Source organism: Capsicum annuum, unplaced genomic scaffold, assembly GCF_002878395.1.
Source record: "Capsicum annuum cultivar UCD-10X-F1 unplaced genomic scaffold, UCD10Xv1.1 ctg82686, whole genome shotgun sequence".
Classification (NCBI taxonomy): domain Eukaryota; kingdom Viridiplantae; phylum Streptophyta; class Magnoliopsida; order Solanales; family Solanaceae; genus Capsicum; species Capsicum annuum.
In genome coordinates, this window is record NW_025893499.1 from 573,525 (window position 1) to 583,059 (window position 9,535).

Below are 9,535 nucleotides of genomic sequence, written 5' to 3' on the forward strand. Positions count from 1 at the left end.
GCTTTTATTGGTGCTGAGTTCTTCCAAACCCTTATCCATAACTTCTGATTGTTGTTACCTTGTACATTAACCTCCTTCCTATAAGCCCTGCCAACTGAGAATATCTTATCCCTATTGTGAGCCCACTTTACTACATCAGGGGTATTATGGTGCCTGCAAAACTCCCCACTTCCTCCAATAATCTGGCTACTATCTCTATTTCCCAGTCGTTAAGCAACCTTCTGAAAGAAAGGTCCCATCCTTGCTCTGTGCAATAGTAATTGATCTTTGCATCAGGGTCTGTACATAAGCTGAATAAGTCTGGAAACAAGTCCTTCAAAGGCTCTGTTTAAGCCAAACGTCCCACTAAAACCTAGTTCTCCTACCTTCTTCCACCTTAATGTACAAATCTGTTTCAAGCTTAGGCCACATGTTTCTGATTGTTCTCTACACCCTCACACGGTACATATCAATACTAGCATTGCTGCATCAAAAACCACCCTCTCCATATTTGCATTTAATCAAGTCTTTCCTCAAAGATTGCCTCTCCTCATTGTATCTCCACAACCATTTCATCAACAGGTTGTTTTGCTTCCTCAGGTCTCTGATGCCCATCCCCCCTCTCCTTTTGCTATGTAGAACTGTCTCCCACTTCACCAGATTATATCATTTGATTTCCTTGTATCCATGCCATAGAAAATCTCTCCTAAGCTTGTCCTATTCTTTACCACTGTGGTCGGTAAAGGAGAAAGAGATATAACATAAGTAGGAAGAGAATCTAAGACAGAGTTGATAAGGATATTGTCTTCCACCAAGAGAAATGTACTGTGCCCATTAGTAATGAGGCACAATCTTTGCACCTATACTAGACCACTACTTAAGGGAATCAAAGCGCACAACATGACTTTAATTGAGCTTTAGAGCTTAAACACATCTTAAATGAACCCTTAACAACTTTAGTTGTTAGTTCCTTATTAGTGTACAATCGATATCGTGCTTTCCACATAATAACGTTTCTCTTTTATATCATTAAATCTCCCTTTGCTATAAAAAGTTCATCATTATTAAATCGAAATAGTTTTTGACATCCAAAGTAGATATTGCAGTATTTGCTTTTTTCTTTTTATTATTAGGATAGGAACTGCCATTATGTTTCTTTTCTTCCATAGAAAAAAAACTAGACTCACACTTGTGGTCGTTCATTTTTTGATTTTAGGAAGTTAGCCTCAGGTGACCTTGCAAAATGTTCTACTGCACAGTACAAATTGATATATCAACGAATTCTTATGCCCAAGTTATTCCTTCGTTTAATTCAGTTCCCCCATCCTACTTTGTGGACCTGATTGGACTACCCGGAAAATTGACCTTATTTATTTTAAATTCTAATAAGATTACCTTCCCCAAAATTTAACATGTAATGAAAAGATACCTTAAGATATACCTTCCCCAAAACTTTAACATGGAATGACAAGATACCGTATGTTTTAAGTTCAATATGATTTTAAAGGATAACCAATAATTTCTCTTTGATTTTATGTTTCAAGTAGAAGATGTTGCTGAAACTCATTCAAACCAGTGATGTTGGATTCATAACATCATTAATTCCTTGTATTTCCCTTCCATTTGATTAGCTTATGTATTTCCTGCCTAAAGGAAATTGATTTTAATTGAGAGAACTGAGCACACAATGCTTTAACATGACTAGATCAAGGAAAATCTTGGTGAAGATGACAGTATATTGTAAAGAAAGAAGGTTAATAATGAAAGATAGGTTTCTGATTGAGTTCGAGTGACTGAACGATAGTTTTAAAAACTTCCTTTAGTGTATCTGACTAGAACTGGAATTTCGCCACATTTTTAAAGCCGAAGTATCCATTATTATCTCTAGTTGAGGAATAAGCACGAGGAGAGTTCTGTTGCCTTTACAATCACGACTGCCAATTGTGAAGAAAGGTAATTCAACTGAATTGCTGCATGCATTAGGAATGAGATATGCCCGCACACTTGTTCATGTTTGGCTATGTTGTATGGAGCGGAGTGTTGGCCAGGTAAGACTTCCCATATCCAAAAGTTGAAGGTGGCAGAAATGAGGATGTTGCGTTGGATGTGTGGTCTGGAGAAGGTGGGAGTGGTATCGGTGGAGGAAAAAATGCGGGAAGTGAGGTTGAGATGGTTTGGTCATGTGATGAGGAGGGGCATGGATGCCCCAGTTCGTAGGTGTGAGAGACTAGCGTTAGATAGTTTCAAGCGGGGTAGGGGTAGACTGAAGAAATACTGGAGAGAAATGATTAAACGTGACATGGAGCAGTTACATCTCACTGAGGACATGACCCTGGATAGGAAGGTTTGGAGGAAAAATACTAGGATAGAGGGATAAGGTGGGGGGGATGAATCATAGTCCGTAGTTAGGAGGGTTTTGGTTTCTTTTGTTTGGTAATGTACATTATTTTTGTGGATATTGTATTTATGTTAGTTTTATCATGTTTTATGAGTTTTATAATGTTTTATGCTTTGAATATTTTTGTATATTGTCCTGTGTCTTGAGCCGGGGGTCTATCCGAAACAGCCTCTCTACTTCTTTAGAAGTATTGGTATGGACTGCGTACATTCTACTCTCCCCAGACCCTACTAGGTGGGAATATACTGGGTTTGTTGTTGTTGAAATTTTCTGAAGTTTTGCTTACTTTCGTATATCTTGTGACACAGGACTTTCGATATCTTATGAGGACACTGGATATGAGTTAAACTGGCTTGTTGCTAGAGCATTTTGATACCGTACATAGTCAATGGCTCGTAAAGGAAACAGACAGAAGTGCAGAAATGGAGTTTCAGATTCTGGATCTGGATTGCTAAATGAGAATGAGAACAGTAATCTGACTGAGGCAGAGGAAAAAAATGCTGAAGAGCCTTTTAATGGTAATCTTTCTGGCATATCTTTAACAGAGAGCTTAAACAATCCACATGAAAGTGAAGGCAAAAAGAAAAGCAAGCACAAATCTAGAAGATCACTTAAAAAGGACAAGGAAGGTACTGTCTCCTTGTTGATTGCAGAGGAAACAAGGCCTGAAAGCAGCGACGCAGGAACTTTCCAAAGTCATAAAAGTAGAGGGGTGGATCCCGAGTCAAGAGACGGAGTTGAGACATCTCCACATACTAGTAACCACTCAGATAGTTCAGACGGATGTTTTGGTCACTTGGGAACAGGATTGGATGGAGATAATACATTAGAAAATTTTGAAGTGTCTATTATGGTTGTTTTTAGCAACTTGATGACGTTGGCTCTGTCTGTCTCAAAGATATCAATTCAGTGGTTAGTGAGGTGGAAGCCTTTGCTTGACCCTTTAAAGAGCAATTTATTAGTTGCAACTGGGTATGTTCTAGAAAAGGTTCAGCAAGCATACCCTACAGTGGCTGGCTTATGCATTTTGGAAATATAATGCTTTTATTATCAATGGTTTGGTTGAATTATGCTCTTAGAGGAATTGAGTCCTTTCTATGTATGGGGATGACATCAATTCTCTCAGTTATCTGGTGTGGTGTTCTTTCTTTGGTTGCAGCCGCTAAATTCAAGTTTCTATTGGTTTTGGTAAGAGTCTAGCTTCTTTTCTTATATGGAAAGCACCATTGTCTACCCCTGAAATGATAAAAGGTGTTTGTGAGCATGAGTTCTCAGCTTTGGGTTGACTAATGAATGATTTCCTGCCGAACTAGAAATAGTTTTGAGGAGCTCTGGATTTTACTTTTTTCGAAGTCACTGAATTAAGCGATTTAAATTGTATACTTTTGACTTTGGCCATTTCATGCTTTAGGATTCTAGTAGTTGTCTTTTAATGATTTTGATTCTGTATACTTTTCCATGTCTTTCAGTTGTTGCTAGAATCACTAAAAATGGTCACAACAGTTTTTAAGTGAAATATTTCTTTTCATTCTGGGGACAAACCAACTTCTTCAGCAGTTTCGAAGACTGTAACTTTGATCAATTAGTAGATTGATTCTGTGGAGTTCCTGTGGTCACTGTCTTTGTGTTGTCTTTCTAATTCTTGATTAAATTCCTTTCCTTAAATATTAACTCATATGAAACATTTCAATATCTTGCTGTAATGAATTGCTATTAACATTCAGGCAGCAGTTGCTGTAATTGGACTTCTTACTGGGTTCAGCATCGCAGTTCTAGGAGTTTCTGCAGTGAGTATCAGTTACTTGTGGTTCTATGGAAGATTTTGGGCTGCAGTACTTCTGGTCTTGAGTGGAGGTGATTGTTTTCAAGTTTAGTTCTTAGCATTTGTTTTGTACTTTTTTTTCACGTGGATTCCAGTTTTATCCACTAAGTGCTATTTTCTGTAAATGTAGGAGCTCTTTACAGGTTGAACCATGAACGACTTGCAGTATTTGTCATAACTTTGTATTCTGTATATTGCGCATGGAGATATGTTGGATGAATTGGTTTAATCTTTGCTTTGAATTTATCATTTATTTCGAGTGATATTCTCATATTCTTCTTAAGAAACAATATAAATAAGCAAAGTAGGGCCGACAGCTTTCCTGATCAAACAGCTGGAGTACAAGGTGCACCTAGCTTCTATTCTAGCGGATCAGTGCCTCCATCTACTGATGATGGGTATGTTTATCCGGTTGATCGTGGCACTGGCATACCTTCAACTAGTGGATCTGATGCTGAGATGACTTCCGAAGATGAAGTTCTCAGATTGTTAAACAGTACAGATCACTATTCAGCACTTGGCCTAATGCAATTTCAGAGTATAGATGCTTCAGTTCTCAAGAGAGAATATGGGAAAAAGGTTATTCTTTATACCCTCCTGAAATTTTTGCTCTAAATATGTTTGTCTCTCATGTTTCTGGACATCATGCTTTTCAAAGTCTGATAATGCTAGATCTATCAGAAATGCCCTGTTATCGAAGTGAAATTACCAATCAGTTTAATTATATCTCCTATTAGGCAATGCTGGTCCATCCTGATAAAAACATGGGCAATGAAAAGGCTGCTGAAGCTTTTAAGAAACTTCAAAATGCCTATGAGGTACATTTCTTGTCTTGTGGTTTGAGTTCTCTATCTGGTATTCATCCTTCACTTGATAAGAATTGGATTGTTTCAGGTCTTACTTGATACTTTAAAAAGAAAAGCATATGATGATGAGTTGAGGAGGGAAGAGCTGCTGAATTATCTTTGTCGGTTCCAAAGTCCTTCTCAAAAGGTTTGAATTAATATAATTGAGTCATTTAATTAGTTCATCAGAAGTCGTATTTTTGACATTTTTATGTATAAGCCACAGATATACAGTGAAATCAGCAAAGAGTCTTTTTTTTTGTTTCAATTTTTTGTTATTTCCTTTGCGTCGAAGTAACTTCCTTTTATACAAGAGATGCAAACTTTAAATGATATCTAACTGAGATAAGAGAATGGTCAAGTCCTTGATATATCTCATGTTTTGTAAAAGATCTAAGGCTTCAGTCCTCCGTTTTCTTTCGAAAAAGAAGGCTTAGTATCACATTTTCTGAAGAAACCATCCGGAGAAAAGTATCTTAACAGGAACAGCTTGAATTAAAATGGGTTTTCATATGCAGTCTTAAAGTGTTAACTCTTTTGCCTCTTTGTCAGTTGACTCGAATATATATGAATGACCTCCAGTAGATGGTTAGTCAGGTAGGAGTGTTGTCATGCACTAGCCATAGTATGGCAGCTTAGGTTTAGCCGTAGATATTTCGCTCTGTTGTCTATTGTGTTTTGATTTCGCACTATTGTGGTTAATTATTGTTTTTGTGGTAGATTTTGCACCGTTCCCTTGTTAGTTGCCATATTTTCTTCACTGTTTTCCTCTTCTTTGAACCTGGATTTGCTACACTTGAGCCGAAGGTCTTTCGGAAACAACCTCGCTACCTCCCCGAGGTAGTGATAAGGTCTGCATACACTTTATGGGATTTTACTGGGTATGTTGTTGTTGAGCTCCAGTAGGTTCATCATATAAATAATGGCATCCATCAGTAAATGTGTTGCTTTCAGAGCAGTTTTATGTCAATTTTCTATTGTTGGTCCCAGGTTGTATTTTAGGAAGGATCATCCTGTATCAGGAAATATTTTTGGAAAGTGCGCTCCTGATAGTGTGATTGTAATGTTTGATATACTTTGACTTAACCCTTGGTAACAATTTCAGGGTAGAGGCTATGGATTCTTCACCTCTGGCTTCACACAGAGAGAAGCTGCGGGTGAGGATTCTCTTGGAGAGACGTTCGACGAATTACTTGCAAAAAGTGTGGAAACTTTCATGTCTGGGTTGTCACTAAGAAAAGAAAGTCCAAAGCAAGATGGTGCCAGGTTTTCCCTCCAATCACAGTATATGCATGTTATAAATTCTTGAATTCTGTGCAGTTTAAACATACATAGGTTGTCTTCCTCCCCGTGTTATCGAAAGCAAAAAAGCACAAAGAAGCTTTAATGTCCGTTGGGTCTTTAAGTGCAAAGCACAAAGAAAGCGTGGGCTTTAATGCAAACAGGCGTAAAGGGAGACAAAACAGAATTTTATACATGTTTAGTCCAAGGTTAATAGTTATAAGAATGAATGATAAATATATGAACAAAATTGAAAATATAAATCACGATAAAGTGAAATATCAATTTTGTAGTATCGCCTCCTTAGAAGAAGCTCATTAAAAGGGAAAGTATGCCTTAGAACCTTGATGATGACACTAAAGCGCTCAACACATTTGAGCCTCAGCCCTGGGCTTAAGGTGCATTTTAAACGCACCTTTGACAACACTGCTTTCTCCTCTCTAGCATTGGTTCTTGTAAGGATATTTATCTTCTTCCGTTCACAGGAATGCAAAGATTATCATCCAGTAAAAGATGGAGATGGATGGGTTGAACAGCCTTCACATCCATTCTTTTTCGGAATGCTACTGAAGGTATCAACTGATTTGATCAAAAAGGAATAAAGCAAAAGCTTTTTAGGAGACTATCTTTGATGATGAATCTCTTCTTTAAATATTTTGTTTTCTCCTTAGTTTGACCTCTCTCTCATCCTTGTGTATATGTTACACTACTGACCACCAATCAGTGCAGGTAGATAATCCTGTTGCCTATGTTTGTGCTGATAGCAGGATCTATAACGCAACTGAATGGTATATCTGTCAGGTAAAGTTTTTCTTCTCAGCATCTGATAAAAGTTTTCTATGTTTCTGGAACGTGGAATGGAATTGGTCTGAGAATTGAGAGGAACTTGTTCGTAGCACTATAAAGGTTAAAAGTGCATTACTGTAGTTTTTTTCTTTTTCTTTTTTTAAACAACCGTGGTGTCCGGGCCAATTTGCGCACACTTCAACTAATTCCATGGGATACCTTCCACCTTCCACCAACAATAGGTACGAGGTTACGAGGTTACTCTGTCCACCAAGGCCTGAACAAATGGAAAGAAATCACCTAGTGTTTTGTCTCTATTGGAATTTGAACCTGAGACCACATGGTGCTCAACCCACTTTATTGACCACTTGGCCACACCCTTGGGTGCCATTATTGTAGTTATTATTGAATTCTTTTTGCTTTTTATTATTATGGAAAGGTATGGACTTCGCTAGCTTTCCGCAAATCACATAGGAGAACAGAAGTTGATTGAGTGGTTGGGGCGCACATATCCCAATTGTATTATCCTTTCTCTTTATCTCTGGGATGGGGGGGGGGGGGGGGGGGGGGGGGGTGTGTGTGTGTGAGAGAGAGAGAGTGAGACAGAGATGTGATTCTAATGCCATCAATAGTTACTTATTAAGCTTATCTTCCATGGGTATTATAGGTGTTCTTTTTTCCATTTTTAGGAAAAGTTCAGCTCCCTTGAATGAGGATTTTTCTGAGTCGCCAAAAAATGCTCATATATGTTATACATGAATAATTAGCACTGTAAATCATAATTGGGTCATATCCAAAAATATGGACCCCCTGTTTTCCTCTATATTTCCACTACTGACTTAGAGAAATCATTGTTAGGTTTGTTAATTAACGTGTCCCTTACTCTGTAGTTTCAAAATGGAAGGGTGCCTCCTAGATCTTTTAAGGTTAGTTAATCATCCAAATGGCCTAATTTAACTGAGGGATGTGCCTCCGTATCTAGATTGTGTGCTTGAAAAATTGAACATTATGCTGGGTGTGCAGGGAATGAGATGTCCCATCAACAGTCACAAACCCAGCTTTCATGTAAATACTAGTGTAACCTTGAAGAACAGCTATGGGAAGAGAAGTAGCTCAGGCCAAAAAGGTCGGATGCCAATGCCAAATATGGAAGAGAACATGACCGAGGAGGAATTTGTCGAGTGGCTACAGAATGCCGTACAAGCCGGTATGTTTGATGATTTTGATGGAAGCATGCCACAGAGCCCATTTGCACCAGCTAGAAGCACCTCCAAGAGTACTACTAGCAACGGTAGTGGAAGTGGAAACAAGAGAAAGAAAAAGGGGAAGAAACAATGGTGACTATGAAGCTCACTGTGATGCTACCTTGTTAAGTTCATGAACTGAGATGAGATGGCCAAAGGAGAGCCAATTAGCTGATTCTAGCCTGGAGTTGACTTGACCCCATGATTTCTATCAGACGAAGAATCGGACACATGTTCCAGGTCAGTTAGAGAATGATTGCCCGAAAGTTGGCAAATAAATTGTAGTCTCACTTTTTGGGTAAATGTCCTATCTCGATCTTTAAATACTGAGCTGGGAAATGAGAGCACGAGAGAGATGCCTCTTGAAAATGTAATAGGGTTACTCCAACCACAAGAGCTATGGTGTCAACTCTAGCTAAAATTGGTCTGATCGTTTATTTCTTTGCCTCAGTTTGAAATATCCAGCACAGCTTACATGTTTTTGTACTAGTTTTTGGAGGATTCCTTATGGCATAGCAGGTACTACAGAACATCTCTGACAAATTGTGTAAATGCCATCGAAGGAGAACTTACAAAAAAAATTCCTGGATATTTGCATCCCATCTACAATCTTGACACCTCAAAACTCAACAGCGGAATTTCAGGCCAGCAGGATACTTGAAATATTTTATAGTAAATCACTTTAAACTTGCAGTTAGTTTTGGTCCAATTTTGTTGGTGTTTCTTTTAAGCTCTAATTCACTACTTTTTTCATTCGGCACAAAGTTAGAAATTAGCAATCGCTGATGTCCAGTCACGCTCCCATGGCTCCAATTTGTCGTTCAGAATAAAACGTTTTAAACATTTTTTCAAGCAGTTTGATTCTAACTTGTGTATGACATCTATCCTCGTTTAGTGTTAGATTTTTTTCAGCGGTGAACACTTTGAACTATGATAAAATGGTTATCCAGGTTCTAGGTGCAAAATTCAATGTAGCATCACAACTGAGCTTTTCAGTTTTCACGATTATCTAAATCACTCGAGAGAATCTAATTTGTCGCGACTCTTCAAATGATCATAAAAGTTCATTGAGTTACGCGCTAACACGAATTTATGCTTAACCACACCGTTCTAATTATATTCTTAGGTTTAATTTAACAAGCAAACCTTGTCTTCAAAGTTATACTTTAGTGCCTATGTG

The 9,535-nt window shown here is 38.1% G+C and overlaps 1 pseudogene; it reads left to right on the top strand.

Moving 5' to 3' along the window:
* Nucleotides 1–1,106: 1,106 nt before the first annotated feature.
* Nucleotides 1,107–9,187, top strand: LOC107857818 (annotated as a pseudogene).
* The last annotated feature ends 348 nt before the right edge of the window (nucleotides 9,188–9,535 follow it).